Raw genomic sequence first — 27,040 nt, 5'->3', positions numbered from 1 at the left:
CGTCCTAAACGTGGGTCGCAAAGTAACGAGATGCGCGTCGTGAAGCCGATTAAGAATGAACGTAAGAGGATCGGACGCAGACGGCGGTCGTAGGAAGATGTGATTTATTTCGGATAGACGTCAGCATTTTTCCGCTCGCCGCGGTCGGAGAATGCGTATATATGTATAATACATATTCGTTTTTTTCTCTCCTTTCTTTTTCCCTTTCGTATTTATACGATAAAGTTATAAGGTTACTTGCAGTATCCTATAGATTTTTTAAACGATTAACCTAATTGGCAATTAATAGATATTCATTATCTGATACGCGCGTACACTGGTATAATGTTACATCACTTGCACGCTTGTTCGATCAAATGATAGCTAATAGCGTTGTAAGTAATAATTATTTGATAAATATAGGATACGATAATTTCGCTGAAGGTCCATTCTCTTTATATCCGTGACAAAAAGCTGATAAAGAGGAGAGAAAAATTAATATCGTGAGAATATTAATTAATGACGCAGAAAATAATTTGCGTATTATGGATTTAAATTTACTGAATCCATAAAAGATTTCAAAACAAGGAGCACGTTTAAATCATCATCATTCTTCGAGAGCGATAATGCGCTTAATGTATCGTCTTTTAATATATTTTTTGCGCGTACATTTTTTTACACTCTTTTACCATATGCATGCATCACGTTGCGAAATGATGGGTAAAATTGCTGCGATCAATCTGCAACAGTACGAAATTCGTCTTTACTCCTCTTATTCGACGCGTAAAACGAAGTTCCAAGAAAATTACTTCCAATGATGGGGACTCTAATCGCTTACCCATCCATCACTATCGATATTTTTATCTTACAGCCTCGTTATGCACAGTCCGAGCTGCATCATCTTGTTAAACACGTGTGCTGTTATTCTCATTTCGCGCTGCATCTTCGTTCGAGAAAAAACTCATCTCAATGAATTACGCATACTCGAACATTGAATTAATTAACTGTGTAAAAAAGAACATTCATTATTGGAAAAGGTGTATTAAAAATTATTGTAAATAGGTATACTTCAAACACAATATATTTTCTACATTTAATATAGTCAAAGTTCTCTCTATCTTACGAAGATGAAATAACAAAATTATGAAATGACATTAATTCATAATGCAAATTTTAAAAAATTATTTTTCGTCAATTCACGATCATTTCGATAAAATTTAGTAACGTTTGAGAATTCTTGTCGAATTAATGTTCGAAGGAGAGATCCTTTGCTTGGGGGATTAGGATAGGCGCCTTAACTGTTTCGACTCAATTTTATATTCGGACTACTTTTACCAAAGTACTAGAAACTTGGAAACGCTATTATATATATATCGGCTCCTTGTTTCACCGCCTTCGACCTTGCGGGGCACGACCTTCCCTGCAATTATTTCTGTCTTTCTCTCTCTTTCGTTGTTTTTTTTTCGCCGTTTCCCCGACATAGAGCCTCTGGTTTGGGCCTCTATCCTCAACATCTCACGGAGCCTAATAGATTCCGAAGATACTTCGCGCCGGAGCTCTAACAGATATTAATCTTCATTACGGAGCTGTCTCCGACATGCACGATATTCCTGAATCGGCCGTAAGATTAAGCTAATCATTTTGCATTTCTGATACCGCTAGCTGTTACCTTCAATCAAGTTTAAGTGCACTGTTGTACATTAATATGACATTGCTTTATCTATCTATCCATCTGTCTATTCATCTTCATTCAATCGCTTTAACGTATCAAAATTATTCAGAGATAGGGATAATGCGGATGATCGTTCATTAAAGTGAAATTTAATGCAGCGAGTTGAATTTATTTCAGTCTTTGACTACTTTTCTTTTGTACCGATCTATTGTTCATTTGATAAAAATTATTTTATTTAATTACAAGAATTACAGGAATTAGAAAAATGAGAGATTATTGCTATTAATATTGTAAAATAAAATGATCCAATGTCACCAGTGAAATTATTCATATGTGTTGTTTATTGCAGACTCTGCGTGGTCGCATGCATGTATATATTGGTCGACGTTCATTACGTGTCTGTGTCAGAACGGAGTTCGGTTCACCGATAAGAGGCCGTAAGGTCATCTCTCATACAGTGAGACGCTTAATACGAGAAGCGCAATTATGACTGCCGGTCTTCGAGATATACACTGGCGAAACAACGTAAAAGAAAACTTTGGGATAATCGCAACGTACTTTATTTCGCTTACTAATTGTCCACAATCATCAGTCCCGAATCGTTTGACCTCAGCACTTTATTCATGATATTACTGTTACGTAACAGGATCTATGTGCATTAAGTGAAAGTAAGTAAAAGATATAATTAATTCTTCTTCTTATATACTTAGAGGATCGTATACGATAAGTTTTATTAGCTTAAATTTTTGCGTTTTATTAAATTTGTTTTTGGTAGAAATATTTTCACACATGCATACTTTATGTTTATACCATTCATATAATTTTTAAATAAAAATTTTTTGCGAATACTTTTTTTAATTCCTTTTTTTTTGGTATTAAAAAAAATTGCTCATTTCTTTATTTAATATCATTATTATTTTTTTTATAATTTAATTACATTCTATATATTAAAATTTTTTTTTAGATACCTATAATGCTTTTACATCTTTTTTATTTTCTTATTTATTTTCAAGATTTTATATGTGTATACGATGGCGTTAATTATCGATTAAAAAAAATTGTATTCTGATAATTTAAAAATGTGATATAAAAAGAGTTTTTTTTCTCACGATCATTACCCCTGGCAAATTATAAGCACGATACGCGAACAACGACCCGCATTATTTGAATGACACTCGACGAGATATTTAAAGCGACGCTTTGTCCCTTGCTTCTGTTCTAAAATTTCACCGCACTGACGAGCGTATATTATAAATAAAATAAATCGTAGACCTATATTCGTACGTCTCTCCTTTGGCTACCAAAGTGCAATTTTCCATTAAGGGTCTCTCAAAGGATTTCCTCGCATCTCGAACGTCGTGTATTAAATTGAATTGTAAAAATCGAACGAGAGACGAAATGCATAAAGCGCATCTCTCCAATTGATTGCGATCAGTAATCAACGTAAATGTGCAAAGTGAGTCAGACAAAAGGCAAATTGAAGATTTGTAATAAAGCGATTTAATACGCCCATTTTAGAACTTTAAATTATATAGAATATGTTCGTGATGGAAATTACAATACCTCCTGCGGAGCATGATTTAGACACGAGGCTGTCGAACGCCAATTTGTGCGCGAGAGAGTTCCCTTTAAATCCGAATAATTACACGTAAGGGAGCTGCTAATTGATTCGTCGCGGAATAAATTTCAGTACGCAAAACATGTACGAACTGCATCCTGCGGGACGTGATTGCAATTTGCGCCTGGAGAGAAAGTAACTACGTTGCACATCTAATGCACTTTTAATATTGCAAAATTCCAATCGCGCTGAGCTATATGCGTATGTATGGAATCTTTCGTAGAATTTTTTTTTTGCAGGAGAGGGCATAATTAAATTTTTTTATTTTCATTTTTTGTTCTTTCCTTTAAATTTATTTTTATTTTTATTTTTTTATATTAAATATGCGAATAAATTCCAATATTTATTCCAAACGAGAGCAAATCGCTCTCTCTCTGGTCACCCATGTATGTATGTATGCATAAACATAAATTTAAAATTAGTGCGAAGAGTACAAAATTTGCTTTATCCTCTTTTGACTTGCGATATCATCTGAAAAGTCTAATAAAAAATGCTTGACATTTATTATGTCAAGGAAAGAATTTTTTAAAAATCACTAATAAAATATTTTCAAGGACAGAGAATGTGAGAGAGAAACATTTCATAATTATTTCCGATATTTGTTTTAGAGACCTACCGCGTATCTGGTCGAAAAAAAAAAAAGAGACGATAGATTGTGCTACGCGTTTTTTTTCCGGGTCAGGCGTAAACATATCTGCCGAGTCATCTCGGTGCATTCACACCTTTATGCAACACTTCCCGCTTGAGCTTGGAATTTGCAGCGTTTCGGAGGGCACTCGGATAGAGTCATAAAACTCGGGGAAAATAACGTAACCACCGGCCACCGAGCACTTGACACCGGAGTTTATACGCGGGCTCGCGATGAAAGTGGCTCGTGCATCTGCTCGATCAGAGAGGGCGGATTGGGAGGGGGATGTAGGAGGATGTTGTTGTTGACCCAGGGGGCAGAAACAGGTTTCGAATTCGGATTATGCCGAGCCGAAACCGCTCCTCACGCACAACCGCGTTAAAGCGCGCGTATGTGTGCATATGCGTGTGAATGCGCGCATCGACCCCCCATACAAGCTTTCATATAGTAAAAGTGCCGATCCTCCTTCTTCGTCCTTGAACCCTCCTCTCTCGTCTCTGCCACCGAGGTAGCTCACGCGAGAGCGGCTACGTTATGTGAAGTGCCTTCTCAGGAACTCCTTCTCCCGATAATATATATTCACCTTCGACTCCAACCGAGCGGATAGCAGGTAGCGCGAGGAGCCCTAGATCGTAAACGCGTAATCATCCTGTTCACGAAATAAGACGCGCATAAGGACGAGGAAAGACGCTTCTTCCTTTCTTCTCTCGGAGCGAGTCGACTCCAGTTCGCGGAGGGTTATCGTCCTTGAAGCGAACCTTGGAACGGGACGTACTCCGTCACGGATGACAGGTCCCTTATCCCTCGCTCGCTTATCTCGCTTCTGTTTATCGACGGTAAGAAGAATCGGTGAGGAACGTTCTGAACACGATCGGAGCAGCAATTTTTCGCATGACGAAGTAAGGAAATCAAAAAAGTCATAATAGCATTATGTATATCTTATATACGATATTTCGGGTGAATGACTTCGAATTTTTGATATTTCATTTCGAAAAATCTCTTTTCCCATGTAATCCAATCGTAGATTTTAATATTTCGAGGAAAGGAAAAATATTTCTTAGAATAATATTTGTTTCTTTTTATTTCTATATATCTTATAGAAAAAAAAAATATATATATATATATATATTATGTATAGTTTTGCGCACATTAAGTTCTTTTTTATTTTTAACAGAGAACTTTATGACTTTTTTTGTAATAACAATTTACAGACACGTGAAATTTATACTCAAGAGCTCGCGTTTAATTATCTCGAATTAGCCATAAAACGTATGAGAGACTCATTTCCTTCTTCTAGAATGTGCAATTTGACTTTAATCAATATTCGTTGCAAATGTTGCTTCCTGAAATACACTCAAAAGGAACTGATGACTTAAGATAACACATAGATTTCAGAATTTTTCATGATATTTCTGCGCGTGTTCTCAGGAAAAATCCAAACAATACAGATTACTATAATTTCGACGTTGTCCAATTTTGTAACGCAATGTATATTTCTTTGCAGAATATTTTTTGCGGTAGAGTAACGAGCAGATGTCAATTCTCCCGGCATGTTAATAAGGCGAGCTCTCTTAATATGGTACGGACGACTAAGAGAGCTGGATCTCAGTTGTACTCTTGAATCGCGTTTCAAGGGGTCTTTTCTGTCGCTTGACGACGACTATTTCTTCAGCATACGTACTTCAGGTTTCTCCGTGTACCCGCGGGAAATTTCTAACGGTATGCTTCACGTATGTATGCATTAGAAATTATTTACGATTATTTCGCGTGAGGTCACCCGCGGAGTAAATGGAACTTGAATGACGAAAATATTTAATAAAGAATTTTTTTTCAAGTAAAAGATGTGCGAGAAAATACTTTCTTCTTGTTTCTTGAATATCTGAAAGCCAACATATCACACTTTAACGATACTCTAGTATTATAGTCATGGAATGTTTTACTGCTAATAAATTTTGAATTACGATCTGAAAAGGACGACTTTGTATTTAAGTTTATAATGCAAAATTTATTGCTCTTATATTTTATTTGTAAGCAATAATAAATTTAGTATGTTTATAGTAGAATTTATGATTAATTGCTTAGAAACAAGATATCAAAATCGACGTATTATTTTGTTTTTAGCTTGAAATTGAAATTAAAAGAAATTTATTTCCACAGAAAAAAGTATTTATATTGTGTTAAAAGATATATATATATAATTGTTTTTTATTTTTTCCTATTAATTTTCTTATTTGGTTTCTTTTTCTAATTTCTATTATATTTCCATACATCTCTATTATATTTCTGTTACATTTATTACTCTCAAACTTCTCAAACATATTTTTTAAACATACTTCTTATAAATATTTTTCTTAAAATAGTAATCGAGATGCAGCGCGAAATGTTATATAATTCCCGCTACTTTACCATGAATTCACTTTAACGCGAACAATGCACCATTATTTTTCTTGTCCTTCACAATCTTGTCAGTTTGTTTTTCTTTCAAATACCTTTCCAGGAGAGAATTAAACTTGAAGAACAATATAAAAGTCTCGATTCTTCGAACGTTTGGACGCCGCGCCGTCGCGTCGACTGGCGCCAACCTAGCGGCGACTGCGCGAACTACAAGTCGGCTCCCCTACTTCGCCGCGGGAGAGAAAGAGAGAGGGTAGACGCGTGGAGCTACGTTGTACGTGTCTCGCGTCTCGTGCTCTCAGTCGGCGTTTGGCTGCCCGAGTATCGGATGAGAGAGAGAGTCGGTCTCGCTCTTTTCGCGCTCGCGTAAACAAACAAGAGTACGACGCGCGTAGTTTCGCGTTGTTTCGTTTACGAGTGTAACCGAATTCGTGGTTTATTCTCGACGTTCGTCCTGTGTGATCGCATCGCCGAATTCACGAACGGATTCTATGGATTTCCGGCGCGACTCGAAGGAACAGTGACAAAACCACCGTGGCTTTCATGGTTCGTGCATCGAATACCGGTTCGCAGGACAGACTTTAGTTGTGTGCCGAGGATCAACGTCGCTATGGAGCCGCAGGATTGCTAATTGTGCTTTCTCTCTTCGCGAAACCGGTGAGTAATGCATAACGCGTATTATCGATTTGGCAACGCGACCGGTTGTAGCTGATCATTAGCGCGGCCATTGTGTGTATACCACGGGATTTATATATCTCGCAGCTTTCTTTTCTCTCGAGAGAACGAAGACAACGCGTGAATTTTGATAGCTGTCGATTAAAATAAACCGGCGTACACGTATACAAAAATTCGCGTTTTCGGAAATCTCGTATCAACATGGCGGCCATGATTGTTGTTTTCCTTTGGGAGATAAAATGCGCGCGAAAATTTGGGCGCGTTATTGTATTTCAAATGATCACGTGATACGGAATTGTAAAGTACTGTGATATGATTATTGTCACATCTCGTCGAGTACTTTTTTGCTCGGATAATATATTTATACGCTTCTTATGATCTGCGATCGATAAATCCCGTTGTGTAAACAATTTTACATCATAAATCGAATTTATAATGTCAGTGATTTATTTCCACTGGTAATAAAATATTTGTTACTGACTTTTTAATTAACAGTCTCTCTCTGAAATTACTGCGTGATGACTGTGCATTTTATTATTCTTATTATTATCAATATTGTTTAACGTTACAAGCACATAAATAACGTTATCGACATTTATTTGGCATTATTAATGCTACTTTATTGCATAATAATGTTACGAACGTTATTTAATCCACGATACGAGTTTGTGATATATTTTCGTACATGCGATTAAATATATCCGTACACTAATGTGTGAATGAATAGTGTATGTTGAAAAGTAAAAAAATAAAAATATTCTTGTTTCTCATCGGCCGAACACGAGACGTTTGTATTCTTTCGTCAACGTCGTTCTTGAATAAACATTCGGGGCTGAAGGGTAGACCCGTTTTTTACGTACATCGTATCTTTCATTAGCGCTTTTACATCCTTCGACGCGTCGTCGTTCTTCGCGTCACGCGCGCGAGATTCCGTCGTATACCGGGTGTCCAATATTCGCGTTCGTTATATGGAACGAAAGGAAAGGAGGAGAAAGAGAGAAAGAAAAAGCAGGGTTGGATAAGAACTAATTAATTAGTTAAAAGTTAAACTTTTAACTTAGCTTAGTTAATTTATAATGTATTAATTTTTAAGTTCAACTAATTATTTTTGACCTTAAACTTATTAACTTTTTTCCCAAGTTAAATTTTTTAAATCTTTGAATACTATTATTCTTTCTTTATAAGTTATAAATGTATTATTTTTAAATTAAAGTATTATATTAATTTTTATCTTCATTTGTCATCAATTGTAATGAAAAAGAATATATTTCTATATAAAAATCAAAATTTCTTTGTTATTTGTTGTTATAAATTTTAAAAGAATTAACAAACAAAATTCTAATTTAATATAATGTTTTTAAAAATTAAATTTTGATTTAACTTCAGTTAACTTTCATTTAATTTTAATTGAGTTAATATTTTGTTTAAACAACCTTTAACTTAATTAATTTTACAAGCAACTAACTTTAACTTAACTTAGTTTTAAAAAAAGCATTAACTTACCCAACCCTGAGAAAAAGAAAACACAGCTCTGGCATTTAATGATCCAGTTGGTCCAATTCCCTTCGGTCACTTTGTTTATGGCAGTGTATCAAAGCCTTGCCGCAGTTCATTGCGCATCTCTCTCGTTCTTTCTCGGTTCAAACGGAGCCGGGTCGCCTTCGGAGCGGTACAAATCACGTGCACGGAGAGGTCGTAATCCGGATCGGGCAATACGAGAGCCTCGAGGAAGCGGTATATATTTCCTCACGGGGCGTGGTGATTAGCGCGATGGTAATAATTTTGACGCATAGTTAAGGCGTACTTAATGTTGCGGTCGCGTGTTATTCGCGAACGCTTGTTGTACCCTGTTTTTTCGGAGCACACTGTATACGAGAGAACGTGCTATCCCTCGAGCATCGCGATCGTGTTATTCGACGATCGAGAAACTCAATGAATAATAGCGTAACGTCATCGTATTTTTCTTTCTTCTTCTTTTTCTTTTTAATAAAGATTCTAACTGGAGAAATTATTTGAATAATAGAAGATTAAGATTCTCGATCTGGAATTTAATGAGACTTACATATATCTTTGCTATTATTAAGTCTCGCCGAATATTTATCGACGCGCTCGTATTTTCAAAGCAAACTTGATTCGGAGACACTTGACATACATAGATACGTTTTTTTTTCTCATCTGTCGTTAGATTTTAAGACATCTCTCTTTTTTGTGTGACATATGATTATTATTCGATCATCCCATAGGCTACAGAGAATATATTCGTAATCTTCTACAAACAGAGCATATACATTGAAAATGATATGTGTAACATTAAAATCATCTCTCCTCTCGCACTTAGAAATAATAAAAACGATTAAAATGTTGTGTTTAGTTAATTTTGTAGCGTATAACAGTAAGTACTTATGCTGAGAGCACTCGTTTTGTTTTCTATATTAATTATTGACAATAGAAAATTACGTATACACGATGCATCGATCGATCGATACGAGGAAGTCGCGAGTCGTCGAAGGGACGTAGCCTCCTCGTTTTCTGCACGATCTATAAAAATTTATATAAAAGTCTCGGACGCAGCGCGACTTGTCGTGAGGTCATGAATAATTTATCGGAGCGCGTCCCCGTCGTTTCGTGCCTCCGTAGAAGAGAGAAGGAAGAAGAAGAAAGACGTCGTGTCGTTTATACGATCCAGAGGTCTGGATTTCAGGCCCCCTCCTGGGCACGACCCTTTATCGTTGAATAACAATAACAGACGCGGATTGCGTTTAATTGGTCCCACAGATTACGGAATGCGAGCCGCGTAAGCTCGAGCTGATTATGTTTCGGTCGTAAAATGTACTAAACAAATCTTTTACCAACTGTTAAATACGACGAGGAGAAGCGCGAAACGCTAATTATGCAGCTTTCGCGACACGAGAATGTTTAAAGCACTTGCTGCACAATTACACGGATATTTTAAATATTTAGTTTAAGCAAACAATTTTATTAAACGATTTTATCTCTTGTTATTATCATTTAAAATCTTACAATTTAAAATATGATTAAATTAATTAATATATAATATAAATATACCATATATTATATTTTTATATTACGTATAATATAATATATATAAAAAAAAATATATATATAAATTAATTATATTAATTGTATGTGACATTAAAAGTCGTTTCTAGAGCTTATCTACGTACGTTTATGCGTGAATCGAGACATTTACGTGTTAATCTTTAGCATCTATCTCGTGGACGCGCACGTCGCGTACGGGAATACGTGAGGCCAGATATACAATGTGAAGCAGCCCGATGTGAAATCCACGGCGAGATACATGCACAATTCGCGTGCAGCGTGTTCCGAACACGCTGCACGTCGTGTCGCACTCGGTCCGCATGTTGCGCTGCTTTAGTATTACCCGGCTGTCTAGATGTAATGGCCTGTCGAGACTGATGGGTACACGTAACGGCATGGCGGCCGTGCGAGATAAAAAGGCCATAATTTATACCATTCGCTTTACACATCCGTTTATTAACGCACGTATTTCTTGCTCGCGTCTGTATCTGATTGTGAGCGCGGGGAACCTAATGATAGTTTATACAGCTGAATAAGACGAAAGTCAGGACAGAATGAGAGCTTCTTATTCTTCCTAAATATTGTGGTGAATGGAAGGGCGGCAGCGGTGATTTTACATTTTAGATATATTTTAGAATAGGTATAGGTTGTGAGAGGTTTTTAGGTGTAAGATTTTTGATGAAAGAGTAGTTGTGAGAGATCACAATATTGATGAATGTTGAACCCAAACAGGTACCCAAATAAATATATCCAGGTCAAGGAAATACCTGAAAACGTAAATTTTAGAGTAACGTTTTACTATGCAAATAAAGATATAATTTTTTTCCTGTGAAATAAGCTTTATATAAAATTTTATGACGCATTATAAAAAATGCATAAAACATTCTAGAATTTATGATATATTTAATTGTATATAATTATATTTTTTACCAACATTTTGGTGCGCGCGTACTTTGCAGTTAACACACATAAGTTATTAAATTGAGATATAAATTAAAATTAATATTATAGGTATATAAATTAAGTTTAATATTTTATAAAATAAATTAATATTATATAAAATTAATATTTATATATTAATTATATATATTACATGAAATTAACTAGAAAATGAAATATGAATTACATTGAAAGATTCAAAAATAAAATAATTATTCAGTACGCATGAGAAACAAATAAAAGAGAAGCGATGCGATTATTTAGATAAATCTTATGCAGATTTTACAGAGAGAATGAGAGAGATAATTTAATACTAATGCAAGTAATTTTACGGCGAGAGATGCGACGTCGATGATAATTTCACCGTGCAATATATCGCGCGTGCATAAATTTCTATCGACGACGAGCGCGCTAATCGGACGGCGCACTTATCGCGGAAAAAGTAACGGTACGAGAGCGAAGAGACGAGAGGAGAAGAGACCAGGCGTGTCCAAAGTTATCTCGGCATGTCGAAGAAAGACTTTCGCAAGATGCCGTTCTCACGACATAAATTAAAATCAGGCACGAGTCTCTCGGTCCTTACTTCTATCTACCTATCTTGTACCTTACCTTATGCCTTATCGTTTTGAATTTTATGATCGCAAACACGTCGCGCGATGTACAATCTGACCGATTCTCTCTCATGACTCGTGCCGATTCTAATCTCCGGCGGGTGGACATTATAGGAGCATTTCGGAGTATCATAATAGGATTATATAGGGTATTGAGAAAACCACAAAGAGACAGTGTCAGCATTTCCTGCCGTGCCCTTATAATCTCGAGTAATCCACCGTAGACCTATACCTATACGCGAACGGAAAAAGAATTTTGTCAAAATTAGGGGTCGAGCATAATTTTTTCATTTTATATTCTTTTCTTTATTTTTTTTTTTTTAATAATAATTCGCGCTAATAGTTCTTTACAGGTAAAATTTCACTCGTAATTATACCCACAAGAATAATTTAAATTTAACGATGTTAATTTTTTTACATTCACCGAGTCTTTAAAATTGCATTACGTTATCATTTTTTAATTTCTAAATTTGAGTCACGTTGCAATAATCAACATTTCGATTTTCGATATTTTGTGCACTGAAAAAGAAATTTATTGAATTCGAATAAATATTTATTTCATTACTGCGTAATAAATCATTTATTTGAAAGTAATAATATATTGATTTGACGTGGAAAATATTTATTTGATATAAGAAAATCCCGGAAAATTCTTTTCAATACAGATTAATATTTATTTGTTTCAAATAAATGATTTATTAGGCAGTAATGAAATAAATATTGATTAATTTAATAATTTTTTCCAGCAGTATGTACAATCAGTATAGCAATTTAATTTAGTGCCTAACTCGAATCGTGATGGTCGTAATATTTATTTGTTTCAAATAAATGATTTATTAGGCAGTAATGAAATAAATATTGATTAATTTAATAATTTTTTTCAGCAGTATATACAATCAGTATAGCAATTTAATTTAGTGCCTAACTCGAATCGTGGTGGTCGTAATTACAATCCGCCTGGTTTTTTCTCGAGACCGAGGAAAATATCTGGTGTCTCGAAATCTCCGGAGCAACAGAGTTTCTCGGTCGCGTTCTGGTTGCGTAAAATTTTATCTTTATCCCGCCTAGAGATTAGGCGTGCGTTGACGGTACGACGAATTCGAGACGATCAAAGGGAGAAGCCGGTGTGTCGTGACGGGTATTATATTCCTCGGGAGTAGTGACGAATTTCTCATATTTGAGAGTGCTCGGGCTTGAATACCGTGGTGTCATGTAAATTTAAAGCCGTACGAAATTCACGCTCTCCCGTTTGTTTCGACGGTAATTTCGCTGACCGCTTGGATCCACGCTAATATATTCAACGTTGGAAAAAAACACATTCTGCGCCTCATTAATTGTAAGTTGCACGCGATAATTACGACGCTTTATGTGAATGTAACCATTTCGTCTACGATTTTCACAAGTCTGAGAAAAATTGAGAAATTACACAACAACTTCTTTTTCCCTTCTTATATATACATATTTGAACAATCTTTCGGAACAAGAATCGGCAGCGATATTCCGTCGTGTGTGTTTAAAGGATAAATTTATAACGGTATCTCTCTCTCTCTCTCTATAATAACGGTACACCATCATCTAGAATACATCTACTATGCTTTCGAAGTATTGAATGATTATTTTGTTGACGTTTCCTAAAAGTTTTCATATCGTATACTTTACTGTCCGGTTTATATATATATATATATTTTTTTTAGATTTTAATTTCTATATCAGATATATCATAAAGAGTTAACATAAAAATCATCGTAAAAATATATTCCACGCTTTCTCGCGTGAGAAGCTCGAGCTGTAAACGTCGATCGAAATCGTTTTCGGACGGGTTACCGATATCGACTCGCTTCCACGACGTGATTTAGTGTTCGTGACCCTCTTTGCGGCGACTACGCCAATGCGGTGTGTATGTGTGTGTGTGTTGCCTTGACGGCAAGATGATACCCAGACCTTACCGAAGGGTCGTTTTTTTTGTCGAGAGGGCTCGAAACTCGCTGTTCGGGAACCCCCGCGGTCAACCATTGTCGAGGTGGCTCGGATGTGAATCGAAGTTTTAAAAAAGTCGCGCTTAAACCACCTTCGCTGCGTGATTCCCGAGAAATCGTAAAGCGTCTTCCGAAAATCGTGCGTAGATGAAACAAGCACGTTCAACGAGAAACTCGTCAATAGATATAAAAAAAGGTCTTTTTCTTGCGGTCTAACCGAAGAATAATCCTGTTAATCACTGTAATTTCGCCGTCGTTTGATTTTTCTGCACTTTGCCGTTCTCTTCTTTGTAACGTTTTTTTTTCTTTTTCGTCGACGTATCAATTTCGCTGCAACACGAAATCATCCTAACGATCGCTGTCAATTCTTGTGTGGTACACAAGTCCTTTCTTTTTTGTCTTCCTCAATGAGAATATACTATTCGAGTAAGAAATTTGAAGTTCTAAATTGATGAAATGGACAAGATTTTCACTTTTTTCTTGATTGTATTTATTGGCGTGTCTAATATTTTAAAATAAGTAAAATAAAAGAGAAAAAATAAATTTCTTTAATAACTGACAAAAGTATATATGACCTAAACAAATTATTTTCGCATCCCATTGTTTTTTACAACACATGCTGTTTAAAGAATTGTATACTTATATGTCAAAATTGTTAAGTAAATATTTGAAACGTGACGATTGAAAAGACGTTGCCGATTTTAGTGAAAACCATGATGGATTATCATTGAGGTACAGAATACGAGTAATGACCTTAGGGATAGTTTCCGTTAGGAAAAGGAAAATTCCTTTATATTCGGAACCATTTTCCATTAACGTTTCTCAAAGTCATTGACATATCTGTTCAGGCCAAATTCGGACTTATTTGTGAGACATTTGATCTTGAAAAAATATTTCACAGTACGTTCCATATGTTTTTAGAACTTTTTGATTCAACCTATTTTCAAATCAGTTTGTAACCAAAGTGGAGATTGACGAGCAAAAAAATTCGGTAACTATCAGAAATCTACGCACTTTTATAGTTTGAAACTATGATTCGATTATGTCCAAACAAATCCCTGCTTTCTTAAATAGGTTTCGGATAAGAGGTTCCGTTTTCGTACAAATTCTCATGTTAATATTACATTAGACATTAAAACGCTAAATAAAAAATAAAGGACCGAATTGTAATATACAAGACATAATTTTAAAAACACAGAACAAAATTGATTTTTGAAAAATGAATAAATCTAAAAGACAACTATTGGACAGGTCCAGAAAATACACATCTTTTACACATGCGCATTCGGCGGCCTCTTCAAGGGCGGTAGCTGCAATTTTATCTGGCTAAAAGGCAGCAGCTTATCCTCTTCAAAATTTTAAGAGTCACACTCAGAGCCATATGTGTCGACTAGAAACGATTTTCCATCGGAGTTTGTTCGCACACGAGCGCGTAGCGGAATCTATTATCAGATTTTCGAGCGCGAACGACCGCGACGTATTTACGCGCCGGAATCGTCGTTGTTCGGTCACGCCTCCGTCCGAACGCTCGTAAATCGTTTCCCTTAGTCACGCGGAACGCGAGAACTCTTTGGAGAATGTTCGTTTGTCGCGGGCTCCGATAATTCATACGGGTTTAACATTTTTTTTTCCAAGCTCATCTCGCGCGCCGAGAACGTTTAAAATCGCGGTGTCTTAAATTTCGTAGGGGTACGCGCGCGAGTATTGCTTTCTCATATATACAAAGCTCGAGAGATACGCCGTGTGTGGTTGTTGGTGAAACACGACTTACGATTGATGATAAAGATTCCGAGTCGTGTCACACTTTAAATTTCGCACGTCTAACGAAGTATATTTAAGATCCATATAATAAATTTTATTTAAGAAAAAGAGAAGGAAAATTTATTTTTCTCTTTCATCGTTTTATGTTAAATTTATCTTAATTTTCGTGGCAGAAAAAAAAATATCTAAACTAACGTAAGAGTTATATTTAGATTCTAATATAGGTAAATATCTAGATAAAGGGAGTGGTTTGGTTTGTAGAACGTAGTTTGATGGATAATTATCGACCTTTTTAAAAATAATATCACAGAATCTTATCGTCGAGACACTTGGTCGTTATCAGTCGCTTGCGACAGAACACATTCGTAATTCGATGTCTCGATTCTGGCTCGTCTCTTTCGATTTGTGCGAGGGAGGGAAGAAGGCAGAGAAGGGTCAGGAAAACCAGTTTTCGAATTCACCCACACTTTTGAATAGCATGCCCATGTGTTGGCATATAATATATACATGCGTGCGAGGGAGTCGTGATTTAAATTTTCGAAGGTCGAAGGAGGCGGACTACTCGAGACTCGGGGGAAGAGAAATAAAAGGAATGGAAAGAAAGAGCTGGGAAGAGATAGGAGAGTGCAGTACACACACGTGGTTCGCATCTGCCTGCGTTTTATACACGCGCCGGTAATAAGGAGCGAAAACGAAATAAGAAATCTTTCTTCCTATGTTCGATGCAAAGCATTTCCTCTGCGTTTTCCCTCCTTCCTTTTTTTTCTGTCCGGAATTAGTACTGTAATGTTTCTCGGTTAATCTTTTTCATCATATGTCTGCATGATTGTTTTGACATACAGTTAGTCAATAGAATGTGTTATGTTTAATATATATATAAAGATTTCCCCTATAATTTATCTTATTGATATTCATAGATACCAAATCGATAATGTTAATCTCTTTTATCATTATTTTTTTTACTAATGAAAAAACAGTTTCATATGCCCTGTGATCAATTATCAGTTATTATATCTATAATATTATCTTTATTTTCTTACTTATATTTTTTTCTTATATGATATCTTTAAATTATTAACACGGGAAAATCATATATTTAAAAAAATAAAAAATAAAATGAAATAAAATAAATATTTGATATGCCGAGAATTTTATGACATATACTATTTATTTGGGGAATAAAAAATTTAGTAGTTTCTCGTAGACTGATTTCCAAGGAAGGTCGTTCTCTGCAAACTAACCGCGTATACGGGACATCACGACCCGCACCGGTCCTCGTGTTTCTCTCTTTTGGCCCGAGCAATGGTCAGAGCAACCTCTCCTCATCATGGACCGAAGGATCCGTATATGGTGCTGGCCTACTACCTCTTCAACACGCATACTAACGCACTTGCATACGTGTGCGTCGCTATATGGGAATAATTCTGCAAAATTATCGGCAACGGAAGCCTCTTTCGGAGACTATTATTGAGGGAACACAGTTTATCAAGCAAAATAAATTGAAAAACATCTATTTGAAATTGATAAAAATATAGGTTTCCCTCCCGAAATGTATATAAATCTCTCGTAAATAATTACGCAGCACAGATTATAATTTAAAATAATTGTTTACAAAGAGAAATTTATACATAGATTTACGCGTATATAATCATATACAATAATATACAAATGCGATGACTAAAATGGTATAGGAATGATATAAAGAAATAAATTAACATATGATAATTGCGGCATATTAAAATTAATTGAGTTGTAAACGAAAATTTTTTATATTCACAAAAATAATAGCGGGATACTACACAGCTCCTTCTGATTAGGATCTGCGTTTATTCAGAGTCTTATTGGCGACTAACGTGCATTCCGCGATATTCGTATGCATGAAACAGTTATGCTATCGTCATTAACTCGGTAGAGTATCGCTCGATAAACGCCGGCAATGTCGCGTAACGGAGTTTAAAATCTAAATGCAAAAGATACATATACGTATATATACTGGGATCCATTCTAGGCTTCTTTATTGTTCAGTTCATAAATTAGAGAGTTTAAGTTCGCACGGCGAAACTTTTGCCTATTCGTTATATCGACGTTATATTCTCCGCCCGATTCGCGCGAAGATATATTGCTCATTGTGTGTGACATTAGGTGTATATGCATGACGCGAAACGGTGCGAAAGTCCACGTTCACATTACGGATTATCATATTCGCCATTTGCTCTATCGTTAAAATATCTGTGCGAAGATGCTAAAAGAGTATATTGCGCGCGAAGTTTTCTCTATTAGATATCATCGGCGCGCGTAAAAAAATTCTAAACGCTCAAACGCTATTACATGCATCGCATATAACATTATATTATTTTATCTTTATTGCAGTTTAAATGTCGATGAGATTTTTTTTTTATTCATTTCTCGACTCTATCAGCAATCAATTTTCAATTTTGTATAAAAATCGAAAGAAAACCGACGTGTATCTCAAGTTGGTGAAAGCACACATTTTCTTTCCGCGAGGAAATAAATGATAAATCGAGTGAAGACATTTAACGCCTCCGTAGCGAAGGGGTTAAAGGGGCGAGGATTAAAATAAATGGCTCGTACATGTATGCATGTATATGTAACGTGGCGCTCTCGTATCCTATATCCTTATAGAGTGCATGCACTACTACGTACAACTTTGACATATACGCATACTATATATATATACATATATATGCACCGCGATACTTTCTCGCCCGCGGCAAGGCAGCCACCTTGGCGTAGTTGTGCCTATTGCGATCTCGACGATCTTTTCTTGGACGTGACAAAATGGTTAGCACAGTCTAACGATAATAATTCTCGCGTCTTTCGACCTCGCGCTTCTTAATTAATCGCCGCTCATCTTCGTACTTCGCGCGATTTTGCAGTAATTAATGTGACTTCTTTTGAGTAAAAAAAAAAAACACCATATCTCGTGTGCTTTTATAGTGCGACTATCTATACGTAAACAGGTGGGAGGGACATCTATTTTTTTGCAATATCCTTTTGGTTACTTAAGATAACGCTATGAGATAAGGGCGTCTCCTGATAAACTATCGATGTTGACGCAGTCGACTTTGCAATCGATTCACGTCGCTTTGATTTATTGACGTTTATACATTTCGAAACAAATTTCTCTTGCGAATCTGTCGAATGTTTTGTCGTTTAGTCGCGATGATTTATTTTTATTTCTCTACTTTCTGGAGCATTTAACGCTAACAGATTCTAGTCTGATTTTGCCATCAAGTCTCTTTGATATTATACGTATAATGTTGGCTAATTCAGAGTGTCTAGCGGTCAGGGAAATCTGGAGTACCGATTGTCAGGGAATTTTATAAATCTGGAATTGTCAGGGAAAAGTGAAGAAATTTTACTATTTATCTGGATTTTTTTACATTATTCTACATTTGTAGAATCTCAATAATTTCAAATTTTTTATTAAATGAATATAAACTTTTCCTTGACTCCCAACACGCTAATTTCTGTGTTAAAAATCGATTCATCTACAGCGTGTTCGTTAATTTATATTTTCATCGTCGTGTTATTTTATTTCAGTCTGTTTAATAGAGATGACACTAAAAAATTTGATATAATAAATAGTTTTTAGTAACATGTTTGTTTCGATTATCATACATAATGCAGATTGTATAATTGATTTAAATTTTTGTTTTTTTTTCCGAACCTTTTCATTGTTGACAAAAATATCTCAAGGATTTCATGATTTAACATTTAATTGATTTATCATATAGATATATGCAAATTATATATTTGGAAAAAATAATACTAAAAAGTCAGGGAAAAAATTAATTTCTGGTCTTAGGAAATTTGAAAAAGTCGGAATTTTTTTCATTGACTTTGCTGGACACCCTGAACGCGAGCTCGCTGACAGGAAATGTAGTCGAGATCCTAATTTGTTGGCACATTCGGTTTCTCTCTTTCTCTCTCTTTTACTCTCGGTTACGCGATCCGTAACCTCGGCACGGGAAACAGTGGTTAGCTTATTACGCTTTACGGGGAGAACAGTCGCATGAATATGCCCTTTATGCTGGCCAAACCGCTAACGTGTACATAAAACCCGCATAGAAAACGTGTACACTTTGCCACGCGTTCCTTTTCCTATTCTGTACTATTGAACAAACGAAATGTTTAACGCCTCTTGCTAAGACTTTGCGACAGCTTGAATGATTAGGTAACGACTCTCGTGAAATTATGCACGGAGTTTGTATGTCGTGGAGAGGAAATTGACAAGTTTCTTTCTGCGTATTTTTAAAGTCTATTCAATCTTCGTGCGAAAAATCTATTTGACGCACACTATTATTTTCTTTCAAAGTAAAGCTCTTTGAATCAACAATTTTATTGTAAATTTTATATGAAGAATGTAATAGGTTTTATATATTATAATAGATTTTATATGGATAAAAGTTGTCTTAAAATCACTATGTTACGAGCTAGCTAAATAATTGACCTTTGAAGAAATTTAACAATCTTATCGATTCATCTACGTCGTAGAATTTGATAATCGGATTATTAGAGACTATTGATTGTATCATAAAAAAATGGATATAAAAAAATATAATTGATAAGCGACAAGTGGTCAACGCAATAATGGCGACGCATAAACACGAGCAAGTAAGTGCAAGCACATCAGAAATGGCGATTGTCTTACGCTGTAATTGCATCGTATCACCATCATTTTGTTCCGCTCTGAAATTACATATCACTGACCTTTTGTCAGCGATTCATCGATCATTTTCAGCCAACTTGGCGGATCACGTAACACGATTATTTTGCCATTTTACGATGTATCGAATAACGGAAGATACATTTGTTCGTGACGTGCCTTGTTTTTTTTTCTTGCAGAGAGAAAAGCCATTATTCGTTTTGACTCTCTCTAAAAGTATGGCATATGTCGTCATCAATCATGTCATTTTTTCTTTTCGACAACTTTCTGTTATTATTTCATTACTAATTCCAAGCACGATTAGACCTTGCATCTTATCAAATGAAAAACTTTGCGCCGAAGGGGACAGAGAAAAAAGATTGTATTTTTATATAATTTTATTTTAAATTATATCATATTTTTAATTTCTTATTTCATTATTTCTACTTTTTTAAATCATCAATTCACAGCATAAAACTGCGTTTTTAATATCGTAATTTGTGTTAAATCTATAAAATTTCATTACCGAATATTGACTCGATTCTTGCGGTTCAAAAGAAAAATTAATTCTTGACTAGCGATTCGTTGATTCGCAAAAGATCTCGTATTTTATCGATCCCAGATTTCTCGAGAACTTGTAACTTCCTCATGAAGTCTTAAATTCTAAGAAAGGCACGCTCGAATGAGCATCCTCGGTTTCTGTGCGAACTTGGTATGCAAAAAATAGAAATATATCGATACTTGTGACAACTTTTAGTTGTTACAATGTCGTACCGAAATTAAAGTGAGAAATAATCGGTTGAAGTGTAAGACAATCGTTTATTTTTAAAGTTCAAACTGTCATTAAATTTTACGCACACGTGCGTTATGATTCCATTTAATCACACAATCTTATTTTGTACAATGATTCATATTCACGTATATAACGTAGTCACACTGAAAAAAAATTATTAAATTAATAAATATTTATTTCAATACTGCTTAACAAATCATTTATTTTAAACAAATAAATATTTTTCATATCAAATAAATATAAATATTATTTCATATCAAATAAATATTAAATGTCTTGCGTATGTTCACGTATATTTATTAAAATGGTTTTATGTTGGCGTATTATTACGGATAATTAGTATAATGTAACCTATTTTTGTAATGAATTCATAACTTGTTTCCATAATTTTTTATATAATAAACGATTCATTAATACGTATACAGTTATAATTCGCATCTTTTATTTTATAACAATTTCGCAATAAAGTAACTTTTCATTATATGCTCGTTGAGGCCTTATGATAAATATTAGTATTAAATATTATTAGTTTCAAATAAATGATTTATTTGGTAGTATTGAAATAAATACTTATTCAATAAATTTTAATAAATTTTTTTTCAATGTACGATATTTTCTTGAAAGTCAATTCATTTTGAAAACGCGCTTTCGCGATGTCAGAATTATCACTATTATCCCCGTTGTTTTTTTTTAGATTTCAGAACAACAAATCCTAATGAAATTGCTCGATGTAATACAAGTCGAAAAAAAGAAAACAAGGATTCTGTCGATGTGACAAAATATATTCAGCGTGCTTTGCTTCCTCGATCAATTGAGTATTATTGTCGGAAAGTAATAGTGCGTTTACGCCGAAAAGTATGCATTAACAATTTTCCATGCCTCTCTGATTTGTATCTCGCGTCTCGCGAAATATCATCGCGATTTATACCGTAAAGTTTCCCATCCGTTCGCCGACAGATTTCACACGCGAGAACGCATCATTTCCCGCGCTCTTCACCATGCGGCTATACACGGTGAGAGATGGACTTTTTGCGATATACGCGCTCTCGTCGTACTCTGTACAACCTAGAAGAGGAAGAAATTCGTACCGTTCGTACTTTATACTTTGTCGGAAGAGAGGAATTCGCGGTGATCCACGCCGCGCCGATGCGTGACGCGAGACCGCTTGACGCCACTTTTGTTATCTGGATTTCGCGCTCCTTCAGGTCAAGTCGACCTTGCGCATATATTGTACATATATATACATACAATATATATGTTCGACGAGCGGTACATGCGCCGCGTGTACACAACGGAAGTATTTGCACGCGCGCGTATCACCGGGGCGTGTGATCTTGCGTATATCCTTCTCTGGCAAACTCCTCTTCGTTGTATATACTATAAATAGACGCGAGATTAACGTTATCGATATCGTATGATTGCTACCTTTTTTTTTTCGAATATTACAGTCGAGTATCGAGAGCATATTCGCAATGTATACGCGATAGTTACCCGAGAGACACTCTGTCTGCAAAGAGAGAGCTACGTGAGTTATTCGAGAAATCTGATTGGAATTACGTCAAACTAGCGAAGATAACTGCAGCGTACAAAGTGTCGCGTTTAACTCTGAAAAAAACATGTCGTACTAATCCATTTGTATCATTGAGAAAAAAATGCTGTTGATTTAATTAAACGTTACGTCACGGGCTGCCATCAACATATGCAGTTGATTCATCAGTATAAACAAAAGCATGACATCTTGATTTGATTAATAATGTCATTGAATTAACAAAATACTGATGAATCAACTGCATATGTTGATGGCAGCCCGTAACGTCGACGTCATTTTTTTTCAGTGTGATAAATCAATTATTAAGTTGACGTTTAATGTCAAATAATTCTTTTTGAAATTTAGGGAATTTTTGCAATCGCGCTAAGCATTTTTTTATCATGATGCAAAGTTGTGTTTGTTGATGCGAACTCATTTCACTGTATTTATGTATCAGCTGTTGCGATGAATTGACATTTATTATCTTTCGAGAATTAGTTTTATCTAAACTGTTTGACATTTGCTGTCAGAAAATGTTCATCAGCATTATTGTTTCTTCCGCTATTTTTGGTAATCTCGGGAAATCATGTATTGTGTTTAATCGTGTATCTGTCAACTCTCCTGTGAGTTTTCAACACTGTATAACGTCTGTTTTATACTTCGTACCCTGTTATAGCACCCGCGGGTGAGGCTTAGCTGTTAAGTGCCCGTTTCGTGTTTATCGTAAAGCTTGGTATGCACTTCGCGCAATAAACGATGGTAAAATAAGCTGTGTTTGTATGATGCGGCGTATCCGGTGTTTGGATAATCCAGCTCTATCTCAAACAAGCATATCATGCTAGCGCTAATTGATTGCACGTTAGACATTTCGTTCATTATTTCAGTGGAATAGAACTTGATCTACAAGCATCTCGAGAAGTAATAGCTTAATCGTTGCCGATGTAATAGTTTTATTTTTATCAATGTTTCGTCATGTTGCTCTCTACATCGTATATTCTTTAATGATTTGTAGTAGCTTGGAATAATATTTTCTAGTACAATAGATTGATATATGCGTGTTATATTATACATTATTATATAATTTGACGAGAAGGTAGACAAATACGAAAAGGACTTTATACAATTTTCAAATGTTTCGATTACATAAGTATTTTTGCGAAAAAATGACATTAAAAATTTGCACTAAAGACGCGTTTTTGATTGCAAATCGAGCAGATCGAGTTTCATCAACGATAATAATAGATCGGGAAAATAAAATGATGAGGCGGGAAAAAATATGAAGCAGAGGAACATGCGCAATTTCGCGAACATATATAATACATATACATGCACAGCACACGATGTTATTAATTAGCGCAAACAATCTCGGCCATATGTCGAGATCCGCGACGTTAACGGAGAGATCGTGATTTATTTACGATGAAGCGGCGGCAGACACGCCGTTCATCTATGATCCCCTCTTCCTCACCTTTCCCTCAGCGATTGCTTGCATGCGAATGAATCATCGCGCCTCGACTGCGATAGATTGAGCGGTCGAGAGGATAAGAGAGACAGAGAGAAAGAGAGGAAGAGAGAGAAATTTACACGAGACGGATCTAGATCTACAAAAGGAGAAAATAGTAAATACTTTCATAATGCAAAACAAACATTCTATAGTAACTCGTCAGGAATAAACAGCGTGACACACTTTATCGCAATCTTTTAGCTCTTTTTTCTCAAAAAATTTGATATATTTTTTGTCAGTTTTTTTTTAAATTAAAATTAATTTAAAAAAGGTTTGAAACCTGAATATAAATATAAATAAACGGGGTATCTAGCGGTCAGGAAAATCTGAAAAATCGGGCATTGTCAGGGAATTTTATAAATCTGGAATTGTTAGGGAAAAGTCAGGAAATTTTACTATTTATCTGGATTTTTTCACATTATTCTACATTTGTCTCAATAATTGAAAATTTTTATTAAATAAATATAAACTTTTCCTCGACTGCCAGCACGCTAATTTTCTGTCTTGTTAAAAATCGATTCATCTGCAGCGTGTTCGTTAATTTATATTTTCATTGTCGTGTTATTTTATTTCAATGTGCTTGACAAAACTAACTATAGAGACAAAGGTAAAAAATTTGGTACACTTAATATAAATAAAAAAGATGATTATTTAAATAGTTTATAGTGACATGTTTGTTTCGATTATCGTACATAATGCAAATTGTATAATTGATTTAAATTTTTGTTTTAACTTCCGAATTTTTTCGCAATGTTGACAAAAATATCTCACGGATTTTATGATTTAACATTTGACTTATTATATAGATATATGCAAATTATATATATTTGGAAAAAATAATACTAAAAAGTGAGGGGAAAAATAAATTTTTGGTCTTGGGAAATCTGAAAAAGTCTGAGGGAACTTTTTGATTGAATCTGCTGGAAATACTGATAAATTTTTATCAAAATAAAATTTGTTTCAAGATAAAATAAAATGTTTCATGTCGTGCAAAGGTTTTAATTTTTGTTTCAAATTCAACGAACATTTTTTTTTTTTTTTATATTAATGTGTATGTTTAATTCTATGCATTTATCATTCCTAAGACAGCAAGAACATGCTATTTTCTCGCGAAATCTTTTCTCAGCCCATCTCATTCGCGTGTATAACACTTGCGTGCTCATTACCGCGACTGCCACCGAGATCGTTCGTGTTGAGAATTTAGAGATAGGATCCGAACAGATGTCCGCTACACTCGAGTTATTACCACTATAAATCAGGAATCGTTCTCTTTTTTTCTTGCTCGTCGCGCTCTTGTAGAAGAATTCGCTCGATATCGGCGGGACATTTATAGCGCGAAGGAGAATTATATCTGATCGGATATATATATGTATCTGATATATCGATAACATAAAAGGATATGTGCGCGAACGAAATGCATGTTGAATCAGCGCAATTTGCGACAGTAAATAAATCTCTCCCGCGTCTTCTTCTTTTTGGAAATTAATAAAACTCCGTTTATACAAATAATACAAACGATTTTGAATGTAATTTATTTTTATTTTGATACATATATTTCTGAATTTGTGTCGTACGTTACTATACGAAATGTAGTCAGAAATAACTTTGTGTCAACAAGGAATGAAGATTGTGATAATGAACACTCATGGTAAAGTATACATAGAGCTATATAGAGAGATATTTAAGTTACCTTTCCAGGCATATTGTAACCGTACTTTACGAGATTGCGCAAACATTTCAACATTTCACAACTTCCGCTAACGTATAACATTGAAATGAAGGAACTACGCTCGTAAATTAAGAAAAGCAGTGTATTTTCCCATCCCACTTGTAACGTATACCTATATAACTCGGGAGAAACTTATAATTCGAAACTTCATCAATGTTTTCATATGTACGAACATCGATCGTTGTACATATACACTAATTTGCTACACTAAACCAATTATGCATTATACTATTTTTACGTACATTCGCCGATTGTTTTTAATTTTTAATTTGCTCCATTTTCGCGGAATGTTTTGCGTCAAAAAGTGCGCGAAGTTCATAAAATTCTGATTTTCTCCGGGCCATCCATCTTCTTCCTCCTTCTTGGTTTTATTCGAGATCGAAACTTCGACCCCGTGATGAAATCGTCTCCGCGAGATTCCAAAGCGGAGGTCAAGCCCAGAGATAGCCCTATTATCAGTGATGATAAGAGAAAGCAAGGAGAAGGAGAGAGCGATCCGAACTACCTGTTGTTTTCCCTATTTGTCAAATATCTTCGTTTTTGTACACTGAAAAAAAGTTATTAAATTAATAAATATTTATTTCAATACTAATGCCCTAATCAATCATTTATTTGAAACAAGTAAATATTTATCTGCATCTTGAAAAGTACCTTCTTATATCAAATAAATATTTTTCACATCAAATCAATATTATTAGTTTCAAATAAATAATTTATTAGGTATATAGTATTGCAGTGAATATATATTCGAATTCAATAATTTTTTTTCAGGGCAGGTACATATATGATTCCTCGTGCAAAACCGCCGGCAGGAGTTATTTTAATATCCACGATGTGTTTGTGGTCGCAGGTGCGGCGGTAAATTGCGAACCCGTCGCTAGACATCCGCGCGATTACACGCACTTTATTCCTAAGCCGCACGCAAATTAATAATAGTAATTAAACGCGCGAAGTGCGTGGCGCGAACACGTGACCTCCTACTGCTCCTTCTCCCCTTTCCTCCCCCTCTTCCCACGCCCCTCGTCGATCTCTTTTCATCGGAAATGCGAGATTTCTTATCCCGTTCTCCTTTAGCCTACTCTTCGACTATAATTTTCACCTTCATTCCGCGAGATATATCCATAAATCGCGTTACCGAGGGGGTAACCACTAGCTAAAATGTTGTCCCACAGATTACATGATTTCATTTGATTTCATGATTTCATTTGATTTCATGATTTCATCTAATTACAAACGATTTCATCTGATTATAAATGATTTCATCTGATTACAAATGATTTCATCTGATTGCAAATGGATTTTTTTCATTACATATGAAATCATTTCATAAAAGTAATGATTTCATCTGATTACACAATGCATTTTCGTGATTGCACATGTAATCATTTAGGATTTTATGTGACACATAAAATTATAAATAGCATTTTATCTTGAATTTGATCGCAATTTACTACGAAAAGTGCTCGTGCCACACATGATTTCATCACAGATTTCATAATGATTA

The 27,040-nt window shown here is 35.1% G+C and overlaps 1 protein-coding gene across 3 annotated transcripts in view; it reads left to right on the top strand.

Moving 5' to 3' along the window:
- Positions 1–6,578: 6,578 nt before the first annotated feature.
- Sema5c (Semaphorin 5c) overlaps positions 6,579–27,040 on the top strand; it is a 102,621-nt gene continuing 82,159 nt past the window's right edge. Inside the window, exon 1 of one of the 3 annotated variants that reach the window (XM_029315572.2) lies at positions 6,579–6,948. The gene's annotated coding sequence lies outside the window, so the exon portion shown is untranslated. Of the gene's footprint in view, positions 6,949–22,234; positions 22,301–25,375; positions 25,456–27,040 lie in introns of those variants that run through there. The other 2 variants (XM_085488438.1, XM_085488439.1) reach the window with 2 other exon arrangements.

This window comes from Nylanderia fulva, unplaced genomic scaffold (assembly GCF_048542155.1).
Source record: "Nylanderia fulva isolate GAGA-0341 unplaced genomic scaffold, ASM4854215v1 Scaffold7, whole genome shotgun sequence".
In the NCBI taxonomy this organism is placed as follows: Eukaryota; Metazoa; Arthropoda; class Insecta; order Hymenoptera; family Formicidae; genus Nylanderia; species Nylanderia fulva.
Note: the sequence above shows the minus strand (reverse complement) of the source record. Positions and strands in the feature narration are given on the sequence as shown.